This window comes from Tubulanus polymorphus, chromosome 10, assembly GCF_964204645.1.
Source record: "Tubulanus polymorphus chromosome 10, tnTubPoly1.2, whole genome shotgun sequence".
Taxonomy (NCBI): Eukaryota; Metazoa; Nemertea; class Palaeonemertea; order Tubulaniformes; family Tubulanidae; genus Tubulanus; species Tubulanus polymorphus.
The window spans coordinates 14,045,442-14,065,909 of record NC_134034.1 but is presented as its reverse complement, the minus strand read 5'-3'; positions in this window follow the sequence as shown (position 1 = coordinate 14,065,909).

Genomic DNA, 20,468 nt, shown 5'->3' with positions numbered 1-20,468 from the left:
CCCTAACCCTACCCTAACCCTAACCCTAACCCTAACCCTAACCCTAACCCTAACCCTAACCCTAACCCTAACCCTAACTCTCGATTAATTGTGGTGGGTTAATCTGAAGAACACAAAAACATTAATTGATACTCTGATTGGTTCCCCTAACCTATACCTCTAAACCTAACCCCGACCAGTGCCAGGAAAGTGCGGAGATATAGAGGTGAAACCGAGAGCAATCGTCGGTCCGCCCAGGTAGCTCAATCGGTAGAGCAGTCGTCCGGCAAACGAAAGGTCCGGTGTTCGAGTCCCGGTCTAGGTGGTGGATTGCTTTTCGGTATCCCTAACTCTAATACCTTCCGGCAGGTGGAGTTAGCCGGCTTTCCCGCTGCCAGTGTCACAGTGGGGTTCTGAAAAGATATCAGTTAATTACTCTCGATTAATTGTGGTGGGTTAATCTGAAGAACACAAAAACATTAATTGATACTCTGATTGGTTCCCCTAACCTATACCTCTAAACCTAACCCCGACCAGTGCCAGGAAAGTGCGGAGATATAGAGGTGAAACCGAGAGCAATCGTCGGTCCGCCCAGGTAGCTCAATCGGTAGAGCAGTCGTCCGGCAAACGAAAGGTCCGGTGTTCGAGTCCCGGTCTAGGTGGTGGATTGCTTTTCGGTATCCCTAACTCTAATACCTTCCGGCAGGTGGAGTTAGCCGGCTTTCCCGCTGCCAGTGTCACAGTGGGGTTCTGAAAAGATATCAGTTAATTACTCTCGATTAATTGTGGTGGGTTAATCTGAAGAACACAAAAACATTAATTGATACTCTGATTGGTTCCCCTAACCTATACCTCTAAACCTAACCCCGACCAGTGCCAGGAAAGTGCGGAGATATAGAGGTGAAACCGAGAGCAATCGTCGGTCCGCCCAGGTAGCTCAATCGGTAGAGCAGTCGTCCGGCAAACGAAAGGTCCGGTGTTCGAGTCCCGGTCTAGGTGGTGGATTGCTTTTCGGTATCCCTAACTCTAATACCTTCCGGCAGGTGGAGTTAGCCGGCTTTCCCGCTGCCAGTGTCACAGTGGGGTTCTGAAAAGATATCAGTTAATTACTCTCGATTAATTGTGGTGGGTTAATCTGAAGAACACAAAAAACATTAATTGATACTCTGATTGGTTCCCCTAACCTATACCTCTAAACCTAACCCCGACCAGTGCCAGGAAAGTGCGGAGATATAGAGGTGAAACCGAGAGCAATCGTCGGTCCGCCCAGGTAGCTCAATCGGTAGAGCAGTCGTCCGGCAAACGAAAGGTCCGGTGTTCGAGTCCCGGTCTAGGTGGTGGATTGCTTTTCGGTATCCCTAACTCTAATACCTTCCGGCAGGTGGAGTTAGCCGGCTTTCCCGCTGCCAGTGTCACAGTGGGGTTCTGAAAAGATATCAGTTAATTACTCTCGATTAATTGTGGTGGGTTAATCTGAAGAACACAAAAACATTAATTGATACTCTGATTGGTTCCCCTAACCTATACCTCTAAACCTAACCCTAACCCTAACCCTAACCCTAACCCTAACCCTAACCCTAACCCTACCCTAACCCTAACCCTAACCCTAACCCTAACCCTAACCCTAACCCTAACCCTAACCCTAACCCTAACCCTAACCCTAACCCTAACCCTAACCCTAACCCCTTACGAGACATTACTAGTACCAGCAATCTTATCGAAATTACCAAATGTTATCAAGGCCAATCTTACTCGGATTAATGTAAAAATGAATGGTTATTGGATGATTATGGCAAGCATTGTTAACTGAAATTTTTAATTTTGGATTTTTGCAGCGATTCACCCCTACCAGAAGAACGTGGGCACTACACCTCTACACTTCGCACCAATACAACTCGAGATGTCCGGAGATACAGCTGTCTTTACTGTGGTGGTAACCATACCCCCACTCTCAGCGATAAGGTCACGGATGTCAACAAAAGGCTTCGAAAAGTTCGTGAGTCTAATTTGTGTTTTAATTGTCTCGGCAAACACCGGCTTAATTTGTGTCGTTCAAAAATCGTTGTAAAAAATGTTCGCAAAATCATCATACGCCTTTGTGCGGTGCCGTGTTTTCGAATCGTATTAATCTTGTGAAGCGAATCGTTCCATTCATCAATTGGAGTGAACACCGAATCAACCTACGTCAAAAGTCGCGTCATCATCAAATCATGTCCCAATATCTCAGAGCTTAGCGAATGTTAGTCCGAAAATTTGCTTGAAAACCGCGGTCGTCTCGTTGCAGTCAGAAAGCGTAAAATTGGACGCGAATTTATTATTTGATGACGGATCTCAACGGACCTTCGTCGCAGAGAAATTGGTTAGAGAGTTGGGTGTTCAACCAATTGGCAAAGAATTAATTAATACAGGTAGTTTTGGATCTAAAGTGCCGAGTAATCAAGAAGTTGACTTAGTTAGCATCAAAGTTTCATGTAATGATAATTCAATAGAAATAATCGAAGCTTTAGTCATCCCCTTGATCACTTGACCCTTAGTTAATTTCCAATTAAATCTAAGCAAAATTCCGGAATTCAATGGGTTGAGGTTGGCACGTTTTTGTACGTCAGTAATAGGAAAAGTGGGGTTTCAGATAAATGGGTTTCATTGAGTACAAATGAATTAAAAGATTTAGAAGGATTTAAAATAATCTATCATGGAAAAAATGAAGATGGTCATCATGATTTACAAATTGTTGATTAAATTTCTAAAAAATACATTAATTAAAATAATGAATATCTAGAATCCGAAATGACTTATCTGGACAATTTAATTGCTCCGCATAGATAGACAAAAGTAGTGATTAATTAATGATTAATCCATTTTTTTTGTTATCAATTTTGGAATTTCAGAAGTATTTTCATTTTTGATAGCAGTTGTTTCAGAATGATCAATATCATAAATTTTATTTGATTTTTCATACCAACTACATCCAATCAAAATGAATATAATTACAAATCCAGTTGTAAAATATAAATATTTATCAAATATTCTATTATTAGAAGTAGCAGAAATAAAAATATTTTCACCACTATCATAAACATCTTTATTATCTATTTTTTCTTTTTTAGCTTTTTTATATTCTTGTGATTTAATTCCTAATATCCGAGACTGTTCAATTTGTTTCAGACTTCTCAGGTTTTTCTTCACAGTTAATTCCTTCACTTCTTCCACTTCGCTCATTTATTGTAGAAAAATTTTTACTTTCAATATTCGAAAATGTTGTAACTCCAGTTGATAATAATGTCATAAATCCACCTAATTGAAATGATAAATATCCAATCCATTTATTTAATTCGGTCATAACTAAATAATCATTTTTTAAATCAGCATATAATCTATTTTCATCTTGAATTGGCAGCATATAATTACATAATTTACTATAACCTTTTACTACATTTTCTGATATCGCGTCATTAATTCTAGCTGTTCTCGCGGTGTCAGAAATCTTAAATAATTTAATAATTTTATCTGATTTCATTGTATCTAATTCATTATAAGTTAAATTTTTACATTTTCCAGATGCTATTAATATTTCTAATTGATGTTTACAATAATGATAATATTCATGATTATTATTTGTTGTAACATTATTTAAAGCACCATCATCTGGAGTTAATTTTGTTTCTGTTATTCCTAAATCATCTAAAGTTTTTTCAATTGGAACATCACCATTTTTAGATTTTATTTTCTTTTCACCTCCCATTTATATAACAAAAACAATAGTTGTGATGTTGCAACTAGAATTTAACTAGAATGTAACTAAAAATCAGCTAGATTAACAAACTAGTTGAATTATTATTGTTTTTATTTATTTCTTGTTAAATCTAGTTGATTTTTATTCTAACTACCAATAACTAGAATTCAACTAGAATGTAACTAAAAATATACTAGATTAACAAGCTAGTTAAAATATTGTTGTTTTTATTTATTTTTTGGTTTCAACTACCAATAACTAGAATTCAACTAGAATGTAACTAGAATTCAAATAGATTAACAAGCCAGTTGAATTTAAATAAATTCATATTTAAATGGGTGTTGTAATCTAAATAGTAATTTTGATCTTTTATTATTTTTCAATTTATCCATATATTCATTATGTAAATCATGTGGAATTATATCATTTTCCTCAAGTGCATTTTTCATCGATTTTCTATCTTTATTGTAGAATAAAACTAAAATTCTAATGTTTTCTCTAAAATCTTTAATAATTGAATTATATTTTTGATTTAAACCCCATGTTGTTATCCTAAAATGTCTACCAGAAAAAGCTAACTTTTGAATCATGTAAATTTGCACAATCGTCTATAATGAATAATGTATTTGATCCTTTATATATATCAATTGCTATTTTAATACAATTATCTAAATTTTCTTTTACTGTTTTAGGATCTAATAGAAATATTACTAGAAATAATAAATTTATTATATCATAAGTTTGATTAAATTCATATGTTGGACAAAATAATATTATCAAAATAGTTTTTATAAACAGTTTCTAATAAATTTAATATAAAATAAGTTTTTCCACAATTTGTTACGCCAGAAATTACCATATTATGAGGCTCAAATATGAATAATTCCTTATTCATTTATATATTTCTAATTTTACTTGATCATATCCATTTATTGATTTTTTTCTTTTAACAGTTTTTGTTTTCAATACTTTTTCAATTTTATATTCTTGTTCTAGATTTTCAGTAGTTAAACTCAATTCTTCTTCACCATCTAAATCTTCTAATTTATAAACATATGGTTTTGTTATTATTACCTTTTTCGATCGTATCCCTTGTCAAATATCTTTTTATACTTAGAAATTCTAACATTTTGACCAACTTTAAATTTAGGTTCACCAAAATCATCTACAAGAAATGCTCCGTATAAATTATTCCAAACAATTTCAGCATTTTCAGGTTTTCTAGCATCAATAGGTTTCATTCCAATAGAAGAATGATAAGAATTATCCTTCTATCAATTTTGGTAAAACATCAATCCATTTAAAAGTATTATTTGCTGTAAAATATTTCCACATTCTTGTTCTTAATGTTCTATTAAATCGTTCAACAACTGCTACTTTTTTATCCGATTTTGTTGAAAAATATTTAATATTATGATTGTCTAAGAGTTCATGAACAAATGAATTATCAAATTCTTTTCCATCATCAAATTGTATTTTTTCTGGTTTTAGTTTATCATCCGAAAGAAATTTTCTTAAAACATTTGATGTTTGTACAGCATCTTTTCTATAAAGTGCGAAACTCCATACATAACGACTAAAAATATCAATTACATTCAATATTCACCAATAATCACCATTATCTTTCTTAACATTTTTCATATCAATTAAATCTCCTTGCCACTGTTGATCTACATAACTTACCATAGTTTTACGAGTTTTATATTTTCTTACAATCTTATTATGTGTTGTATATGTTGGTTGTTCTAACATAAATTCATTTATATCTTTATATTTAACTAAATGTTGTGGGATTATCTTATCTAATTTATCTTGTTTTACTTGACGCCATATATTTTTGGTAGAAGAATAAGCAACCGAACTCTCAGGGTTGTAATATATATTTCTTAAATATTGTTCTTTAGTATTAGGAGTTTTTTTACCACCCATTTATATATTGTTAATTTTAACTTTATATTTCTAATATTGAATACTATCTAATTGTGAATTTACAATATTTAACTGTGCGTCAGATATAATATGAATATGCATTTTGAAATTTAAGCTTCCTTTTTTCTTTGTCATGAATAATTGTATTCCATCTTTAGTGTAACCATGTAATGAATTATCCTCTGTTGTTCTAAAATCTTACCATAATGCATATTTATTGCCGGTATAATAATCAATTTGATCAATATTACAATTTTCAAATGATTTTACTTTTTCATTCATAAAATGTTTTCTAATTTCTGGCCATTGATCTATCATTCTCATTCCTTGACAAGATATTTTATTTGCTATTCCTTCGATAGTTATTTCTACTTTTGTTATTTCAGGACTATAATAATTATCTACCTTTATTGCGCCATTAGAATATGTTGCAATGGGAAAAAAAATATTAATATACCTTTAATAGATCTTCTTGGGAAGTTAATATTCTCATTAATTATTTCATCATTTGCATTAATAGTTACAGTTTTAAATTTATCAATATAATCATATAATAATGAAAATCCTTGATTGTATTGAGTTTGAATTGTATTAGCAATATTTTCATTAGTTACTGTATTATATTCTAAACATATATTCGATAATTTATAACCCATATCTTTAACAACGCTAGATAATACAATTTCATTTTCAAATGTTATTTCGAATATAATATCTTCTTGAATTGCGTATTTATATAAAGGCGCATTATTATTTATCAATTCAAAGTCTAATGGAATTCTATATTTGCTTCCATAAATCTTTTTTATCAAATTATCTGCGGTCTTAGAAGGACTTATATAACTCCCACTCATTTATTTAACAAAAAAATTAATTATTTATTTTTGATTATGTTTATTTGATATTTTTTGATATCATATTCACTAACCCAAAAATAATAGCACTTACAACTGTAATTAAAAATAAAATAATATGTTCAGCAGCAAAGTTAAGAATATTCCCAGCAGATTTCAATATAAAACCAACAATTGATGCAATAATTTCGGGTAATGCTGCAGCAGATTTTTTAGATAGTTCCCATAAATATTTTGCTAATTTCTTGAGTTATTATCTGGTTTATTGGGAGTAGGAGTAGATTTCAAAGAATTTGATATAATTAAACCAATTGTTGTAAATAACATAGTTACAGCTGGTAGAATTGAAAGAATTGTTGTTCCTTCTAGTTTAAATAATAATCTTATTCTATCTTTTAATGGTATTTCAGAATTTGGTTTAATTATTAAATCTTTAAAAACATCTTTTAATCTTTTAAAATTATTACCAAATTCTTTTAATAATATATCTATTTCACCTTTTTGTAATTCTGAATTATATTTTAAATCATCTATTTCTTTTTCTAAAAGTAATTCTTTTTGCCTATATTCTATTTCATCAATTACTTGATGATTAAGATCAGACTTTAATTGTTTAAATTCTTCATTTCTATCAGTTTTTTCTTTTTCCAAATACATAATTTTTTGATCTCTTATACTTTTATCATGCGCAATTTTATTAGCTGATATTTGTACGCCTTTAATTTCTCTATGTGTTTGTTCAGGAAATGCTTCTAATTCATCATCAGTTAAATCAAGTAATCCTTTTTCTAGTAAAGATTGCATTCGATTTATTCCAGTTTCAGCACCGGGTGTATCTAACATGCTATCAATTTGTTTTTCTAATACTAATTGTAATTGACTTGAGCCATTATCAATTTGTTGAATATCTCTTCTCGATGTTTCTGGTGTTGAAGTTCTTAATTTATCTAACCGATCTGCATACTCTTCCATTTCTGGATCAAAATGAGTAGGATTTGGATGTGGATTTTTAAATGGTGAATATTTGTTTATATCAATATTAGGAATTGGTTCTTTTTCATTTATTCTATCGATTGCATTCCATATAATTCTGAAAAATTCTCTACCACCTTTTGAACGTTCAATTGTAGATCTTGCTCGCATTTCTGGACGGAACAGATTTTCTTGTCCCATTTTAGATAATTGAATTGATACTGTTTCGTTATTTAATTCAACTTTATAAAACCATGAATCATTTTTAAATTCTAAATTTTTCATGAAAAATGGATCATCTTTTCTAATTTGTATTGCAATATCTTCTGGTTCAATGTTATCTGTTATATTTTTTGGTAATAATCCTTCAATAACTGTATTTGTTACAATATGTTTTATGTAAAATAATTCTTTTCTTAATGTAGGGTTTTCTGTTCACTCTAATTCTTTAAATAATTCTCTTCTTTCTGGTATAGTTTTAATTATTATCTCATCGCGGGTTCTTAAATAATCAATTAATTTTTCACTTTTTTCAGTATTATCTTTAAATTTATCATAATCATATAATATAGGCCCACTAGAATCATCTAAATTAGTATTATATGCTGATTCATCATCATTATCAATATTAGTTTCTGCATCATTATAATCATCATCAATATATCCTTCATTATTATTTTCCATTTCATAATCTTCTACACCTTCTAATTCCTTTTACATAATAAAACAATTAAAATTTAAAATATAATATTCCTCCTATAACAATTCCTATACAAGTTATAGCTAATTCAGCATTTTCATGGGATTTATTATCATCATTTAGTTTAATTATTTCATGTTGAATAATATCAGTTTTAATATTTTCTGATGTATTGTAATCTTTTATTTTAGAATCATTATCCAATTTAATATTTTTAGTTTTAGTTTCAGTTGATTGAATATGTTTTTTTATTTTTTTCACCTTCCATTAATTTTGGAGCAGTAATAATCTTTTTATTTATATCATTTAATCCAAATGAATTATTTATTGTTGCAGTTTTAATTAGATTATTATAACCAATTATATTTCCCACTTCTACTAAATCATTAGAAATAATTAATAGATTAGGGCCTATACAATAATTTAATCTAATATGTGATTTATCTAAATAATTTTGATATCTTACAAGGTTTTCTGGAATCGATCTATTTTTATGAATAGAATCTTCAAATAATACTTTGAATTGTTTCTGCGCATCAAATGAAGTACTATCATTTCCAACTATTGGTGATCTTGTTCCAACTTGTGCACCTAAAATACAAATTAAATAAGTTCTAATTCATTGATTTATTCTTTGTATACCAGGTTTTGTAAAACCGTCACCATTATCTACAATAAAATTATTCCAAGCATCATCATTATCGATTTTATAATTATGATAAGCTGGAATTGTATGCATATAATCAATTATTTTTATTTCATACTCTTCACCAATACCTTGCAATTTACCTTAAATTCATTACATATTTTTTTAAACTTAGATAGATAAATATTATTATCCAATTCTTTAAAATATTTCGATCCGAGTAAAGGACATTCTAATTCATTTAATATAATTCTAATTTGAAAGTATGCATGAAATCTAAATATTGTATGAATTAATTTTAAATCTGAATAAGACAAATTGTTAGATAAATTATTCAAGTGATCATTCCAACTTATACCACACCCTGTTGTTGCACAATAAACAGCAAAATTTAATTGATTCTTCCAATATTTCATATTAGATTTTATTTTATATATATTATATTCATCTTGAGTAAAAGTAACTTCGTATGTATTAAATATATTTTCCATTCTAGAAATGAAAAACTTTGTTTCAGTAACATAAATTTCTAAATTAATTAATGAAGGTAAAACTACATTTTTATATGTTATAATACTATTAAAATCTATAGGTGGAATTAAATATCTATATGATTTATTATATTGGAAAGCTTTTGGAAACCCCATTTATATAATTAAAAAATTAATAATTTATTAATTCTTTTAATAATTTATCTTGTTCTTCAACTGTTATATGGCCATTTAAACTTATTATATAATCTAGTTTATTCTTCAATTTATTAATTTCTTTTATATTAATTAGTTTTAATTTTTTCTTTATTACTTTTTATATTTCATTTTGAACTTATGCCGGTTAAAACACTTTAACTTAAACCTAACACACCAATTGATATAGCTAAAGGTGTTAATGGTGAGAATATTGCTAGAAATGTTATTACAGAACTAATTGTAACTGAACCACTAATAATAAGATAATATATAATTTTACTTTTTAAATATTTTTTCTTTTTTATTTTTAAGTCACTTTCAAATTCTAACATCTGATTTTAAATACAGATTAACTAATTCACCATGATTTTTCATCTTAAAATGGTTCCAAATATTTAATGTTCTATTAAACACTTCATCTTTCATATACTCCTCCTTTAATTGATCATAAAATTGATCTTTTAATGATTCTGTTACATTAAAATCATTGTGTGTTTTATAAAATGAATAAGGAATTGCACCTTTATATCTCAATAATTTAAAATCTTGTTCATTTGGATAATAATATCGAGTTATTATAAAATCATTATCAACTAAACTTTATGATAAATTATCTAATGAACTTGCTAGAAATCTATAAGAATCTTAAAATCTAATGCAAAAACCAAATTGAAATGAAATATAATTTTCGGATGTTTTAGCTAATAGTTTAAAATCATATTTTCTCACATTTACACCATTCATAGCATTATATTCTTCTATTTCTTGATTAATTGCGCCCAATTTTCCCGATAATTGTTTTATAAATAGATGGGTATCATAGCCTGATAAATTATGAAATAATATTGGTACGAAATTAACTTTCTTAGCTTTTAAATTACAATCTTCATGAGCAGCTCCACGATATTTTGAATTTAAATGATCATGATCTCTAACTTTTTTATCAAATGAATAAAAACGTTTTTCACAATAACAACAATGAGTTGCATAATTAAAATCAATTTCATCTTCTTTTGTCATAACTATTCATTTATTTTTGTTTAATAATTTAGCAAAATCACTTTCTAATTCAATTATTTCATTACAAAAATCATTAACTACATTTTCACCTCTAAAAGAAATATATTGACTTTCATATAATTCAGGATAATTTGATTTTATATAAATTCCATGAGCAGCAGCTCTTTGAACTTTTTTAATTGTATTTAAAATTGGTGGGTCTTGAATTATATCTTCATTTAGTTCATTTCCTTTATCCATTGATTTTAAAAATTGCTTTTTGTTATATATTTCTTTTCTATCTTGATCGGTTTATTCTTTATTCAACGATTCGAAATCCCCATAAATTACAAATGGAACAATATTCTTAAATTTATGATTAGTAAATTTCAATTTATAATCTTTTTCTGTTGGCATTATCAATTTACAAAAATTTTTATTATCACATAATTCTTTATGTTTTAATAATGTATTCTGAGTCATAAATTTAGATAAACATTTTCTACATAGATAAATTTTATTATGGTGATCACTTTCTGTTCTAAAGAATAAATCAATTTGCTTTTGTTGTAAATGGTAATTTAATATAACTTAATATCCTTTTCTGTTGTAAAGTTTGAGTCATTTTAAACATTGTTTTACTTTTTGATGTTTTATTCCTTTTTGTATTATAAACATTTAAATCTAAAAATATAATTCCATTCAATGTTAAACCAGAACCCTCAAAATATCTTTCTTCAGTATGACGTTTAAATTCATTAAATATTTTTTCTAACTTCTCTTTTATTTGTGTTTTTGAAATTATTTCTTCAGAGTGTGTATGAATATTATAATACATTTTTTCTTCTGACTTTATAAAACTTACTTTCCCAGAGATACTAATTTTTGGATATTCAACATCTGTTATCCAATATATTTTTTTTGCTATTATTTCATTAAATTTACTATAATCTTCTATTGTTGTACCTTTAAAAAATCTAAATATAATAGCTGCAGGTCCAATTTTACTGTGTAATGTTTCTAAAATTTCAATTGTATCTTTTATTTCTAGTGAATCAATATAATTTCTAACATTTTCTACGTAGGATTTATTTGAAATGGATTTAGTTTTTGAAGTTGGTTTTTTTACTTTTTGAGGTTTATCATCGAAATAATCTTTTCCTAAGACATTATTACTCAAATTTTGATGGTGTTTTTGTGATTCGAGATGTCTATTATAATTCCTTTTTACTATAAATTCATTACAAACTTCACATTTTATTTCATCCACATTCATATTTTCTAATCGTTCTTTTCTTTCATTGGAATTTTCTGAAGTTTCAAAATCTATAACATTTTTTATATGTTTTGAAGATTTTTCATGTTTAGAGTTATTAGATTTATCGATGTATTTTTTACAATATGGGCAATAATATTGATTTTTATTAACATTATTGTTTTCTGGCTGGTGTTCATTCTCCCCCATTTATTAGGAAAAAAAATTACTTGTGGTGATGAGAGCTAGTACTCTCGTACTCTGGTATGAAAGCCTACTTTCCCAATTACTTACGTCTAATAACTCAACGTTTGAGATTGATATTTTAATCGGTAGTGATTACTATTACAAATTCATTCAGTCCAATCTAATTAAATCTTCAACTGGACCTGCAGCATTACATTCCAGATTAGGGTACATTATATCTGGACCTGTATTTTATGAATTTAATTCTAGTCGTTCCGAGACAAATGAGCGTTGTTTTTGAACCTGAAGAGAATTATTGGAGTCTTGAAACTATTGGTATACAACCAACTACACCGCAAGAGAATTTCTTTGAAAACTATTGCACCAATTATATTTCTAAGTCAGATAATATGTACATTGCCAGATTGCCCTGGAAAGAATAGCACGGCAATTTACCAGTTAATTTTGGTCTAGTTAATTCCAGAACACGTTCATTAGCTCGTCGATTAGCTAAAACTTCAGATATGCTGGACAAATATCATGGCATAATTAAGTATCAATTAGAGCGGGAATTTATAGAGAAAGTTGATTCTAATGATTGTGAATATTATGATAAGTTACATTATTTGCCTCATCATCCCGTTTTCAGACAATCCAGTACAATTCCAATACGAATTGTTTTTGACTGCAGTAGTCTTCAGACCAAGAACACATGTAGTCTTAATGATTGTCTAGAATCAGGTCCTTCTTTATTGAATGATATTTCTTCAATTCTAAAACGCTTTAGATTGTCTAAATACGACGTAACTCGATATTTATGGTTGATCCGAATGATCCAGAAAGCGAATTTGAAACTTTCAGATTTAAGAGGGTATTATTTGGGGCCACTTGTTCCCCGTTTATCTTGAACAGTGTTATTATTTACCATTTACGGGCTAGTGGTGAATGATTTTCAGATAAAATTTTACGTGACATTTATGTCGATAACGTAATAACTAGTATTTCTAGCTCCGTAGATGTAGTGAAATTTTATGATGAATGCAGATCTATGAAGTCATCGACAAGTTTCAATTTTCGGTCATGGGCTCCAAATTGTTCAGAATTGAATAGTTTAGCCTCAGAACATGGTATTTTGGATAATTCGGAAAATGTCAACATTTTAGGGATGAATTGGAATCTTGTATTGGATAAATTTTTGTTTCCGCATAGTTAATTGCCTTTAAAATCTCCCGTAACCAAAAGGAATGTCTTACACTCGATAGCATCTATATTTGACCCATTTGGGTATTTGAATCCTGTGACTATACGCGCAAAGATTTTGTTACAGGACATCAGGAAGGCAGGACTTGATTGGGACTCTGAACTTCCATGTGAAATTGTTGAAAAATGGAGTTCTATCCATAAAGATTTAAACGCGTCTCTCAAGTTGGATTTAAATCGTCGATATCTTTGTGGTGATATTTTAGAGCCCGAACTTCACGTAATTTGAGATTCCAACTCACGTGGTTATTGTACGTAGCTTTTTTGAAAGGTGATAAAGATTCGGCTTTCATTATGTCAAAGAATAAAGTTTCGCCCTTGAATGGTATGTCAATTCAAAACTCGAATTAATGGCTGCGACAATAAATGCGAGATTGTGTAACCATGTCAAAAAATCTTTGGAGCCTGTATTGAAATCTCCATTGAAGTTATTTTTATGGTCTGATAGTCAAGTAGTTCTCAGCTGGATTCGAAACGAGAAACCCCAACCTTTTAGGCCAAACTTTCACGCTAACCCTAGCTTTTTACCTGGCCTTGATGCACGGATTTCGAAATTTTCAAAGTCCAGCCCTGACAAAGCCTTCCATTCGGGGGGTCAAAACCGACCCCGGGGGTGCAACTCGTCTAGCCAACAATGTTGATATCGAAAAAAAGAATTTTTTTTCAATTTTCGAAACTTGACCCTGGCGCCCCCTATGCACTTATTTTCACTGTCGGCACAAAGGCCCCTTACACACTCAAAAACAACAGAGTCCAGCGAGTTGGTGAGTGGCCTTGGGGCACGGAGAAAAATGACCGAAAACGTCCGAGTAAAGGTTTGTCCAGGGGGAATTCCCTGACTTTCGGTCATCTCAGAAACACAATAAATACGTCTTACGATAGTATACAAGGACCTGTATACGCCCAAGGACCTGTATACGCCCAAGGAGTTTCAAAACTTTACGCCATCCGCAAGGGTCCCAACCCCTGGGCCCAATATGGACCTTTAAAAAGCCTCAAAAACCCGAAAACTAAGTTTTTCGTGCACGAAGGCCACCCGTGCACCAAGGCCGACGTCCGTGGCCTTTTTGCACGGATCGAGTCCTGTAACTGTTGGCCTTTGTGTACGGATCGAGTCCTGTAACTGTTGGCCTTTGTGAAATCGGTTTTAAGACCCCCTCAAAAGTGACCGGGCGCTAGGGCTAAGCACGCGTTAGAGTCATTGACCTTGGCGCACGTTAGTTTCTCGTAGGCCTAGACACGTAACGAGCGTAATGACGTTTTGAATGCGGCAGCAAGCGCATCGTGTGCCGCATAGCTGTCACTTATCCTACCGCTCAAAAGTGACCCGAGATTTTTTTCGTCTGACCGAGCTTAAGCTATGTGGGTTTACACGACCGAATCGTTATCGTTTACAGATGCTAGGTATCCCCGGCTATAGATTAAAATTAATTTCGCCATGTCAGACGACCTTAGAATCGGTTTAAAGACCGGCCTAAAATGGACCGGGTGTTAGAGTCATCGGCCTTGGGGCGCGGTTGACTTAGGGTTGACGTTTTTTGAGTGGTTTCGAAGCCCGATGGGTCCGACCCCGATGGGTCCGACTTTACCGCCCTACCATTTCGCGCCTAGCGCCCCCTGGCCACAATTGGCATCGGATACCCAGAGTCCATACCCCGGTCTACCATTAGACTATCGTCTTTATTTCTTGTCGCAAAGTTCCCCTTTACAAATCCGATATCGGACCAAAGACCACGGAGTAGTCCGACTTAGAAAATCGTCAGTGGCCTTGGAGCACGAGAATTTTTAGTCATCCGACTGTTTATCCGCCACTTATCTCCGAAAGTATTTGTCTGATCTGAAATCTGTAAACGCCACGCGATTCGGAATGCCTTAAACTGGTTAGTAAGCCCAGTTTTGGCTCGATAAACCCAGTTTGAAAATTGGGCTAACCCGGTATAAGATAGAATTCATCATCTTTGGGACCTTATTTAGCAAGAAAAATCTGTATTTTTCAGCCCATCTACTCGAAATCAGTTCAGTTTACCTTAACCTATCATTTCAGATCGAATCCATCATCTTCAGGAGCATTTAGTAGCCAGAAAATTCTTAATCTTTCCACTTATCTATTTGAAATCAGTTCAATGCGCCTTAACCCATCTTTTCAGATTGAATCCATCATCTTCAGAACCAAAAGCAGCCAGAAAATTTATATTCTTTCCACCTATCTATTTGAAATCAGTTCAATACGCCTTAACCCATCTTTTCAGATTGAATCCATCAACTTCAGAAGGATAAGAAGCCAGAAAATTCTGAATCTTTCAACCAATCTATTGAAAATCAGTTCAGTACACCCTAACCCATCGATTAAGATAGAATTCATCATCTTCAGGACCGTATTTAGCAAGAAAAATCTGTATCTTTCAACCCATCTATTCGAAATCAGTGCTGTTTACCTTAACCAATCATTTCAGATCGAATCCATCATCTTCAGGAGCATTTAGTAGCCAGAAAATTCTTAATCTTTCCACTTATCTATTAGAAATCAGTTCAATACGCCTAAACCCATCTTTTCAGATTGAATCCATCATCTTCAGAACCAAAAGCAGCCAGAAAATTCTCATTCTTTTAACCTATCTATTTGAAATCAGTTCAATACGCCTTAACCCATCTTTTCAGATTAAATCCATCAACTTCAGAAGGATAAGAAGCCAGAAAATTCTGAATCTTTCAACCAATCTATTGAAAATCAGTTCAGTACACCCTAACAAATCAATTAAGATAGAATTCGTCATCTTTAGGACCATATTTAGCTCGAAAAATCTGTATCGTTCAACCCATCTACTCGAAATCAGTGCAGTTTACCTTAACCAATCATTTCAGATCGAATCCATCATCTTCAGGAGCATTTAGTAGCCAGAAAATTCTTAATCTTTCCACTTATCTATTAGAAATCAGTTCAATACGCCTAAACCCATCTTTTCAGATTGAATTCATCATCTTAAGAAGCATAAGTAGCCAGAAGATTCTGAATATTTCATCCAATCTATTGAAAATCAGTACAGTACACCCTAACCCATCAATTAAGATAGAATTCATCATCTTTAGGACCATATTTCGCTAGAAAAATCTGTATCTTTCAACCTATCTACTCGAAATCAGTTCAGTTTACCTTAACCTATAATTTCAGATCGAATCCATCATCTTCGGGAGCATTTAGTAGCCAGAAAGTTCTTAATCTTTCCACTTATCTATTTGAAATCAGTTCAATACGCCTTAACCCATCTTTTCAGATTGAATCCATCAACTTCAGAAGCATAAGTAGCCAGAAAATTCTGAATCTTTCAACCAATCTATTGAAAATTAGTTCAGTACACCCTAACCCATCAATTAAGATAGAATTCATCATCTTTAGGACCATATTCAGCTAAAAAAATCTCTGATTCTTTCAACCTATCTATTTGAAATCAGTTCAATACGCCTAAACCCATCTTTTCAGATTGAATCCATCATCGAATACCGATATTCTAACCGATATATATATATATATATATATATATATATATATATATATATATATATATATATATATATATATATATATATATATATATATATATATATAAAACACTAGGTTACCCCTGTTATGATTTTGATGGCATAATATGATATGAATCAAACAGTACGAAATGACTTCAAAACGATGACTTAAAAAGTTCGTAGCCACATCCAACATTTATAATCTATAGAATAATTGTAATAAATTGTTGAATCTAATTCTGTTTTATGTAATGAATTTCTATGTTTGCAATAAAACACTGATGTTCAATGGTACAAAAACAACCCCTTCTATTACGAGATTTATATATGAAATTGAGAGGAGACCTCAAAATAACAAGGTGCGAATGATTTAAATATAATAATTATTCAATGATTTGAATCTACAATTAAAAAACCGCGTCTTCTAAAAAGTTACGCGAGAAATATCGACATCAAAAACAGCGCGACCAAAATCAGTAAATTAATTCAACCAAATAAACCAGAAACCGAGGTACCTCAGGAATAGGACCCGACCGGGTGGGGTGGGTGCTATCTGAACCTGAAACCAGTTGCAAATGTCATTTGTATTTTATAAGAAGTAGAGTTCAACAGTTCAACTCTTCATCTTAATCAAATCACACTTAACTCACAAACTGTCAAACATTTTCAATCAAGTTCAATTGTAAATAAATGCAACTTTTATTGTCAAAAAGTTCCACTTGAAATAACAACTGTATTTTATATAAACAGCTGAAATTATGTTCTAATTCACAGATTTATCAACTAACTATTCTAACCTAACGGCCCACCTATTCAGGCTCGGGTTTAGGGGTTAGGGAGGGGATACTGAAATAGAGACATGTTATACAGGTCAAACCGGAATTCTTCAGTCACTCTGTCATCATCATTCAACTTCAGGTTCAATCTTCTGTGACTAGGGGGTCTTGGTCTTTTCACTGAAATAGAACATACAGGCCGCACCTGAATCGGGCCACTCTGTTGTGTGCTGGGGGTGAAGACACGTACTCTGTGGCCTAGTCTTCTGGGGTCTTGTCTCAGCGATGACCCTGAAATTGTCATGTTTATTTCAAATAATTTATTTACATAATAGGCGTTGTCTAGTAAAGCAATAGATCTAAAAAAATCGAAATTCTGAAAAAAAGAAAAACACCTGGAAATAGAGAGAAACCCTGGAAAAAAAGAAGCATGAAATACAGGATCCTGAAATTAAGATATTAAGCATCAAAATAAACAAACAGCTTCCTCCAACTGAGAACTCCCAGGACACCACGCATAGCACCCTAATTTCATCACTTAAATTAACCCATTATATTTCCATGTAATACTATAACTTACTAACTCACCGAGTAAGTTCCTAATAACTAACTAAACCTATAAAACATAATTTCAGCTGTTAATGTTTTTCTAACTTACAGTTTATCCAATCCTGTGTGTGTAATGTATGAATCCAATGATAATCTTTGAGTCAATTTGAATCCTTGTGTTTTTAATAACGTGCCGAATAAATCCTGAATAAGAAATTTAGTTTCCAGTAACAGTTCACAGTTTTTGAGAACAGGTCATATTAATCGATTCCATTCACAATCAATCCGTATATATGTTCACAAGAGGTAGGTATGTTAAAATGTCTGATTTTTACTGTAGACATGACGTGCGAGCACCTCTAAGTCCGACAGTCATACGAATAATGTACACTTGACACCCAGATGTAATAATCTGTGCTGGACACAACGAACGACAAGAATGGTCGAACACAATGAAGCTTCATATTTCATATTATCTAACTATTGGGTCACTGGTCATAATCCATCTTCGCTCTATAAACTGCGCGGCTCTGCTGAAATCAATCCATTCCGAACTGTATGAAGTATGTATCAGTATAAATCAGATACTATAGAAATATCTTATAGCAATTGGTTTAACTTGAAATTTGAATTTTAATGATTAACTTATATTTTCATGAGGCGTCGGCGACGCCAACACCGGGTCCAGCTTCCAAAACATCCTCATCAATGATTCGATGCATAATTAGTCATACTCGTCAGTGATTGGACACAAAGTTAGTCGTAGTCGTCGGTGTTTGGCTAACTGGTACAAAATATGAATATCTAAACTGGATGAAACCGTTTGAACGCGCATCACGTAGGCATTTGTATCGTATTGTCCGAGAACAATAAACAATGACATTTGACGCATTTCACGAGACTATAAATCATCTTCTTTACATCGTTAACTCAATGCAGGTCACTATACGCTAATCATTAACAATACAATATCAATATCATCTCAAACTGGACCGTTTTAATACTGAATGTATCTGTGTATGATTTTGTGACAGGTTCCTGCGTGATGAACTAATGCAACACCGCTATCGTAGTTTTATTAGTTGAAAATCATTTAACTTGAATTTATTTCGAATGTCCCATTTAACCAATGTATAAACTTTAGATCAGTACATTAATATGTGTAACCAATTTGTCGATCATTCAACTTTAAGCTAATCAAACCCTGGAAAACATAACGCAGGCTACAAATTGTCTCATTTTGTCATAACTGATCAATACTGAAATAAGTGAAACTAGTTCTGCAGTCTGCTATCTACCCCCTGATACCAGTACAAATCCCGCCAATTCTCCTCGACTTTTCTTTATATCAAAGATCAAACTAATATAATGAGTTACTGTAAAAGCTGATCAGTGATAATCAGCAAAATGAGATGTAGTTGATGATAGAGCGCGACCTAAAACACAGCTTACCCCGCCCTGTGTCTCTAATGCGGCACCGCTCTCTTACCCCGCCCTGTGTCTCCAATGCGGCACCGCTCTCTTACCCCGCCCTGTGTCTCTAATGCGGCACCGCTCTCTTACCCCGCCCTGTGTCTCTAATGCGGCACCGCTCTCTTACCCCGCCCTGTGTCTCTAATGCGGCGACGCTCTCTTACTGAGTCTCTCTCAAAATATTCCTGAGTTTAATTCCTAATAATCCATTTTTGTAAATTCAACTCGTATAAACTATCAAACCGACATAAAACCACATTTCATCATCGTAACGCAGTTAGTTATTTTACTGTTACGTAATTTGTGTCGAGTCAACTAGACACCCAGATTAATGAGGATGACTGAGGTTTTTTTTTAAAGAGAAATATCTAGAGGTCACCCAGACTCAATTTTACCCCTTTGATAGCATTCGAGGTCAAGTTCTTTATTTCTGTGACAAATTTCTATGAAATATTTTGCTCAAATAAACTCATTTCATTATCATATCAATGAAAATAAGGGTAGTTATTCATTTCAGTATGAAATTTGGCTCTGTTTTCAGGAATTACTATTTTTCCAGAAATCGGATCCAGAATATCACCTTGCCATCACCATGACAACGCACCAGTCAAAACTAAACAACAATCATTCAGAAATGAAGCCCAGTAGATTCTAAAATTTGGTTTCAAGTTTATTCATTTTGGTTGAGTAGATTATGAATGATGCAAAGTTTACCAGAGACACTGGTTTTATCAAAATCATCTCTGGAAGACAGTGCCAATCCTGGAAGGGTTTTAACAGTCACTCAGATATTGTGTTCCACTGCATTCAGATCAAACCAAACAGTTCACACTCAATTTGAGAACTATTTTGTCTTAATGTAAAATAAATTTCACGTTTAATTTGACACTGAAGATATAAATTTCTAAATTTCCAATAGATGGCATCTGTGATATACAGTATATTCGTA